Source organism: Caretta caretta, chromosome 6 (genome assembly GCF_965140235.1).
Source record: "Caretta caretta isolate rCarCar2 chromosome 6, rCarCar1.hap1, whole genome shotgun sequence".
Taxonomy (NCBI): domain Eukaryota; kingdom Metazoa; phylum Chordata; order Testudines; family Cheloniidae; genus Caretta; species Caretta caretta.
The window spans coordinates 50,811,184-50,819,441 of record NC_134211.1 but is presented as its reverse complement, the minus strand read 5'-3'; positions in this window follow the sequence as shown (position 1 = coordinate 50,819,441).

Here is an 8,258-nt window from a genome sequence, read left to right as displayed (position 1 = left end):
CAGCGCTCTCTCAAGAAAAGCCAAGGAGGCCATGGTGGTGGCCTGATGTGGAGATGGGTCTTGAACTGTGGTGTCCCACATCTCAGGGGAGAGCCTTAACTCCTGAGCTCTATCTTTCAATCTCTCCTGTTGAAGCTGTTCCAATTTGTATACATACTTAAATATTCACTAGGCCAGAGGGTGAGGATGACTCTATAGTCTAGCGGTTAGGGCACGCACCTAAAGGGGCAGTTAGGCACCTCCAACTCCCCTTGTGAATCTAGCCCCTACTGTAGCATAAGCTATCCCACCTCTCTCCTGTCAGAGCAGGATTGTTCCCCAGTGCAGTCTAGATTTACATAACTTCAGTAGGGGACACTGGCCATTTCCCTTTAAAGGGTGTACTGCAGCTTAATAGGTTTCATTGCTACCAAGTTTCCTTTGATATTCACTCTCTGCATCCGATGAAGTGAGCTGTAGCTCACGAAAGCTTATGCTCAAATAAATTTGTTAGTCACTAAGGTGCCACAAGTACTCCTGTTCTTTTTGCGAATACAGACTAACACGGCTGCTACTCTGAAACCTGTTTTCCTTTGTTCACCTTCAACCTGTTTTTCTTACTCATAACTCTTGTGACACAAGGAAAGAGAACCACTTCAAGGGAGAAAAAAGCTGCACACCAAACCCTGGTTGGGGATATCCCTCAATAGGAAGGAATTCATTATTTATTTTCTTTTTCATTGGATTTACTCCCAAGGGACCTGCTTTCTCTTTTTCTCAGATACACTGTGAGTGGTTTTTCTGTAATAAGCCTGGGGGAAAAAAAGCTCTTATTTATTTATTTCCTTCTGGGAACACCTCAGCTGTTATTGCCTGACAATGCGGTTTTGTAGCAGGGAAAGAATATTCTGAGTGGAAGAGCCTGAGCATCTATTCATGGTATTCACCCCCTTATCCCGCAGAAGTTTTACAAATCGAGAGGAAGCAAAGACAAAAAGTGGCTCCTCTGCAGCATCTTCATGAACATTTATACACATGCCTATTTTTGCCTGCAGTTCCAAGGTCTTACAATGTACAAGATCTAAAAACTACGCCCAAGAGCCATATTACACTGCTGTTCATTTTAAAGCTTCTTTTTGCTCAGCTGAGTGATTAGATTGAGCAACCGTGGTCAGAGCTGGGCCTGAACCACCAAGTTTGGACCTGAATTTCTCTAAAGTTTGAGGATGTTAATATCTAAGGTTTTCCAAACTAGAAAAATGGATCAGCACTGAAGTATACATCAAGAGCCAAAGCGTGTGCAGAATGGGAGGGCCAGGTTCAGGTCCTCCTTTCGTTCAATCTTAAAAGGTAAAGAGTCTTACTACTCAGATTTGCTTCTTTCACACTCCTGGAGGTCTGGACGTTTCAGCAGCAAGAGACAACTTTAAGTGATAAGCTTTCACCACACAGTTCAATGTGGTGATTATTAAATAGCAGAGTGGGATCCATCCTCATAAATCACTGTAACCTAATCTGGAGTCTAGCAGGCCAGATTACTGCTTCTCTTTCAACTTGTTTTTGTTACCATTTTATCCTGTTGCTGGTGCTTGCCATTCAGATGAGGTCAAACGAAGTATTTTCTGGTCTGAGTGCCCCCAGTGCCCATTGGAATTGATGGAAGTTGAAGTTGAGCACCTTGCATGAGGCATTGAGCACCTAGCAGGATCAGACCCTTGCTCAGTTCAGATCTTGCAGGCGTGATGCCTGGGTTGGATACCAGATCTCCTTGGGCACTAAGGAATCCTGGCCTCCAGCCCCTGGAGCGGTTATAAACTGTGCTGTAAACCTCGAGGGCTGCCTCCTCATAAACAAGCTCACTGTCTTTACAGCTCCATTGCTGTTTATGAAGATAGCAAGTCACGGCTGTGCAACCTGCTAGGGGGGGAAAAAAATCACTTGGTCTCAACTTTCCAAAAGCAGAACCAACTATTAAATATTGACTTAACCTGTCCTTTTGGATCAGTGGAAATAAATATTAAACACTCTCTTAGGCTTGCAGGAAAAGTGAGACACAGTGAATGAATTCCACTAGGAGAAGCACAGACTGCAAATCCTGGCTTTCACTTTGAATTACAGATGTGACATAGGCTGCCACTTCATTTTAAAAAGCACCAGGAATTTATAGACTTCCTTTGGACACAATTTGAATGTGCCTTGGAAGCCAGATATTGGAGAGGAAGCCAGGGCAGTGAGTCACTTTCCATCCCTCCTTTCTTCAACTGTTTATGCCATTACTGGGCCCTATTATGATTTAATCCTGCCCGCTGTGAGAGAGGTTATGTTCAATAAAAAGATTGTGAACAAAAATAAATTGTATTCACTGACAGAAACTCCTACCCTAAAACTCATAAGGTGCTACAATGAAAGAGAGAAGTTAAAAAAAAAGTGAGCATGGAATGGAGAGCAAATCAAATAGCTTATCTGCTAGATAAGTGGGGGTCCAGTTAATCATCAAAGGGAGTGTGTCAAAGGGATACAGCCCCCTTACCTAGTTACTCATCAAGGTGAAAGAAGATGGGAGAGAAGGCTTTTCTTTCAACTGCATTTAAACACTGACTTGTGGGCTGAGTCCTGACATACTCATCACAGGCATGGGCATCAATCCATGTTCTGTGAGTTCGTGTAAGTGAAGCTCTTGGAGCAGGAGTGGGCCAGGTCTCACTGTTCCCCTTACCTTCCTTTCCCATGGGACAGCTAGAGCTGCTGAGGGAAAGCATTGTTTGTGGGAAGGGTTGTTTGTCAGGGGTTGGGTTATAGTTCTCTGTAACTGTGTGTCTGGGAACACCAGTGCTAATACACTTACCTGCTATGATTGGGGGTCTCAATGGAGAGGGCTTCTCTCTCTTGCTTCAGTAGCTTTGAAGCTCTTCTATTTACTTCTTGACTGTAAGGGAAATACTTCTTGGGATCATGCTGAGGTTGTCCTCTTATGTAAGAAAGCATCCAGTGGGAGCCTGGAGTTTATTTTTTGGAAATGACTCCGAAACTGAAAGCCTTTGGAAGCAAAGAACTTGATGTCTCAAGGAGCAGAGGGATCTGAAATATGCTGTCACTGTTTCTTTAAGGAAGCTTTGCTTGATGGGACAGCTGGCTTAGCTGTATAAAGCCTGAATTAGCAGCTCAAACTCAGTTAATGGGGGGGGGAGGGTTACACAGCAATGCCAGAATTACACTAAAGTGCTTGTGAGATGTTCTGTTTTTCCTTCTCCAAGAATAAAATTCTTGTTTTCAGTCATCAGGGTTATTGGGACTTATGCTGCACTTAATCTGGCCCTGCCACAGGGAATGGAAGGGAACCATAAAATGATTACAGCAGAAGCTCTTGACAGCTTTGGCTGTGTTGTCTTCAAGAGCTGATGCCCCAACTTGTCGAAGGCCTTGCAAGGCAGATGTTGCACAGTGATGAATTTGTGGCTCTCTAGGATTCCTTCTTCTCTGGCTGCCTAAGGGGCAGAAGCTCGTTTTCTCTTCCATCTTGGCTGCAAACAGAAATGGAGGAATGAACAACCCTCTTATTTTCTCTGTTGTTTCCCTTTTATCTGTGCTTTGTTTGAATTGCTTGCTGCTGGCAAAGCAAGAAGAGCTTGATCAGGTATGAGGAAGGCCACATGCAGGGTACCCAAGAGGTGCAGGAGGCTTGAGCCCCAGCAGCTGGTTTCTGTAACCTGTGGAACCTGTTGACGTGGGCTGTATGTGAGATGAGGAACTCAGGAAGTTTTAGAGAAGAGTTCTATGTTTCAGAACAGTATTTGTAGTTACCCTGGCTATTATAAAATTATACGGTTAATTAATTCTCATGCTTCAAGGCATAAGATGAGCGCAAGCTGGAGTCAGGAAGAATGTCCCTTTGTGGCATAGCATTGTGCCATTGGATCCTTTAGAAGGATTTTATGAGTTCTCTGAAGAAACCTCCAGTACTGGCCTCTATTGGAGACAGAATGTCAGATTAGGTGATGTATTGGCTGATTCAGGATAGAAGTTTCTATAGTGAAATAAGCTTTGCAAGGGGGAATAAATGTTGCTCAGATCCACAAAGTCCCAGTTTTAGGCACCAGTAAGATCCATAAAACCCCTGCTCTACTGCCTCCCAATTCTATAGGTACCTAGACTCACTTGGGGCCTAATTTTTTTTGTAACAGTTCCCTACGTGGCTAAGTTTCTGCCTCTGAGCATGTGCACTGCTGCCCAAAGCAGGGGTCCAGTTGCCTATCTTGTGCTTAGACCCCAGCACCATTGTCAAACTAGGTGAAGACAGGTATTGTCCCACCTATCTGACTTGTGGGGCACAATATGGTAGGTGTGAGCATGCCTACCTCCACACAAAATGGCTGGGGGGAAAGGAAAAAGGTGGTCTCCTTTATAATCATTAGCCCAGTGCTTAGGTGCTAACCAAGGATATGGAAGATGCTGGGTTAGTTCCCCCCTTGGCCTGAGGAAAAGGTGGAGGACGGCTTTGAACATGGGTAGGCCCGAACCACTGGACGATAGCATCAGTCTCACTCTTTCTGTGGCTACATGTATATTTATTTATACAAAGTGGCATGGCTTCAACCCGAGAAACTGAGAGAGCCCCACCCTCAGACTATTTCACAGCCTAGTGGGCAGGAGACTTACCTGAAAGGTGGAAGTGCCTGGATCAAATCCCTTCTCATCAGGCAGAGTGGGGGAATTAAGCTGGGGTCTCCCACATCCTGAGTGAGTATTTTACCCACTGGGCTTACGGTTCTGAGGCTTGCCTACTCAGCTGTTATGTGTGGAATTAGGTTTACGCTGCTGCTGTTATAGCATGAAATGGCTTATGGGCCTGACTCCAGAATAGAGATCGCACCTGTGGAGAGGTGCAGAGGTAAGTGCCTCCCTCCCTGAGAGAGGTGGGGGCTTAGGGCACATCCCTCTCGTTGGTATTTGCTCTTAGGTAGTTTCCTGCCTACCATGCTGGTTTTTGTGGATCTCATTCTCACGCACCTGTTTCTCCCCATGCATTGTGTAGGGAGTCTAGGCACTAACCTAGGGTTTGTGGAGTTTCCTGGATGTTGCAGCTGCTAAGCCCCAATTTGGACTGTTGTGTCTTGCTGCTTGCTTGCTTCAAAGGCAGGGTTCTCAAACTTCCTTGCACCATGATCCCCTTCTGACAACAAAAATTACTACACAACCCCACAGGGGGCACTAAAGCCTGAGCCCGCCCAAACCCCACTGCCCTGGAGGCAGGGGCCAAAGCCAAAGGGCTTCAGCCCCAAGCGTGGGGCCTATAACCTGAGTCCCATCATCCAGGGCTGAAGCCCTCAGGCTATGGCTTTGGCCCCGGGCAGTGAGGGTCAGGCTTTGGCTTTGGCCCCAGCAAGTCTAAAGCTAGCTCTGGTGACCCCATTAAAATGGGGTCTCGACCCACAGTTTGAGAACTGCTGTGTTAAAATAACGGCAGAATGGTGGCTGCATGGTAACAGGGATATGCATCTTGGGTCTCTGCTGTGCAGATTTCTGTGATTATTTACACCTGTGTAAAGTGCATATGAAATGCTACTACATCCAAATGATATACCTTCTATTCAGGTGTAAGGGACTACACAAGGTGCAAGGTGGTTAAGAATCAGGTCCATCGAGCCCCCTCCTTTTTAGGGCAATGCTTTAAATCCATCTTAGGTCAGTGGTGACCATCTGACAGCATTCAGTCTCCTACATAATCCAATGCCTAGTTTTTTATACCAACTCTCATCACCATGGCACATGGAGCATGGACCCATATCCACTTCCTAGGAGAACAGTGTCCACTGGCAATGGTTGGTGCCCTTGTTGCGGCAGAAGACTGCACAGGTCTTGGAGAGTAAACTACACTCAATCCCCCTACATATAGTCCCTGCAGGTCAGTTGAGGGAGGACTGCATGGAGGATTTACATCGCTGTTCCTCCTGCTGTCCTATGGCTATACAGGCGTCTTTGGTCAATTTGGCATTTTTCCACATCTTTCTTACCCAGTCAACTCACCTGCATCTCCTGCCACGCAAAAATATTTCACAACGCTTCAGTCCCCTCCAAATATCACTATACGACCTGCTGCAAGAGTGCAGACAGGGAACAGCCAGAAATCACAGCATAAGAGGGAAGGAACCAAACAGCTGTCTATGGGGGAACTACGTCTCTGATTTTGGCACAAAGGACATGGAGAGGGAATATTTTATAATGTCAATCCTATTGTAATGCTTTCCTATTGCTGGTAAATTGGATACTGAATGAGCACCACTGCGTTCAAATGATTTCTCCAGTCCAGTTCCAAGACTATCTGAGGGCTGGAGAGATGTCAAGTGATCAGCGCCCCTTTAGACTGGTATAATTAAATCAGTCTTCCAGAAGCTGGCTGCTGTAACGGTTTCTAAGCCCACCAGAAACCTCTGAATTTCTTTGCATCAATTTGTTTTGCTTAAAGATTTCATTATCTAGGCCTTTGCAAGAGAAGAGGGTGAATATTGTCAGCTGCGTTTCCCGCCACTCATCCAATCTTCAGATTCAGATGTCTTAAAGAGTTTTGATGTGGCCCTAGGGAAACTGTCTGTTGCTAGTGTTGTCATAAACCAAATCAGCAGATGGGAACATGAATAAAGAGGCTTGAGTGTTGCAGAACTAAAAATGTCCTGTGCTTTATGGGGAAAGCCTAAGAATACTGGGCCAAATTCTCACCTCATTTACACTAGTGTAAATTCTATCAACTTCAGTGGGGTTACTCTGGCTTTACATTGGTATAAATGAGATCAGGAACGAGCTCTTTGCTGTATAAATGAGTTTATAAATCTGATCTATAACTTGCTTATTACTTTTCATCCCAGTAAAATCGAATTTTAAGAAGTTCAGCCTGCAAAGCATCAGGCTGAGACCGTTACACTCTCTGCAGACAGAAATAGAACTACTATGGATGCATACGACGATACTTAGACTGCAATAAACAAGGCAAGCGGGGCTGGCTGCCACAGGAGCAGTAGCATTTTCGTCATATTGAAAGCTTGCTAATGACTCAATCAACTTCAAGTAGCATTTCATCCCTTTTTCTTATTCCAGTAACTAAGACTGACCACTTCATTGCTTCACTGTCACCATTTACCTCTGCTGCCTTCCAAAAGTCTCAACCTAGTCTCCTCAGGCTGCAGACTTACTTTTTCCTCTTTAGTTGGACTGGTCTAGGCAAACAAAGAAACATCTGCAACTTTAAACCATTAAGAAATAATGCTCATGGAGAACAGAACTTGGATCAAGACACACAGCCCAGAAAGTGCAAAAAAAGCAATATTTCCAGTTCATTAAGAATTATGTATATTACAAAGCTCATCCTAAGCTAAAACGGAGTCTGCATGATTTCCCTTGTAATAATGCTGGTGTCAATAATAGCTGATGGGATTTAATTTGTCCTTTACATTAAAATAATGTATGCATTCTCCTGAAAACAAAAATCAAACCAATGTGATACAGTCTGGTTTTCCAGTTTGGAAACGCAAATCCTTCCCCCTTTTAACAAGCTTTGTAACTGAAATATAATACTACAGATATTGTTGTTTTTAAAGAGGGTTGTTTTAAATATTTAAAGTCTAACAAGGTCTAAAGTCTAACAGCCCAACCTAAGACACAGAAGGGATGTAGAGCCAGATTTCCAAAGGTATTTAAGCCCTGGTCTAAACTAGGAGTTGAGGTTGAATTTAGCAGCATTAAATCGATTTAACCCTGCACCCCTCCACATGATGAAGCCCTTTTTTTCGACTTAAAGGGCTCTTAAAATCAATTTCCTTATTCCACCCCCGACAAGGGGATTAGCGCTGAAATTGGCCTTGCTGGGTCGAATTTGGGGTACTGTGGATGCAATTAGACGGTATTGGCCTCCAGGAGCTATCCCAGAGTGCTCCGTTGTGACCGCTCTAGACAGCACTCTCAGCTCAGATGCACTGGCTAGGTAGACAGGAAAAGGTCCGCAAACTTTTGAATTTCAATTTCCTGTTTGGCCAGAGTGGCAAGCTGCAGGTAACAATGCAGAGCTCATCAGCAGAGGTGACCATGATGGAGTCCCAGAATTGCAAAAGAGCTCCAGCATGGACCGAATGAGAGGTACGGGATCTGATCGCTGTATGGGGAGAGGAATCCGTGCTATCAGAACTATGTTCCAGTTTTCGAAATGCCAAAACCTTTGTCAAAATCTCCCAGGGCATGAAGGACAGAGGCCATAACAGGGATCCGAAGCAGTGTCGCGTGAAACTTAAGGA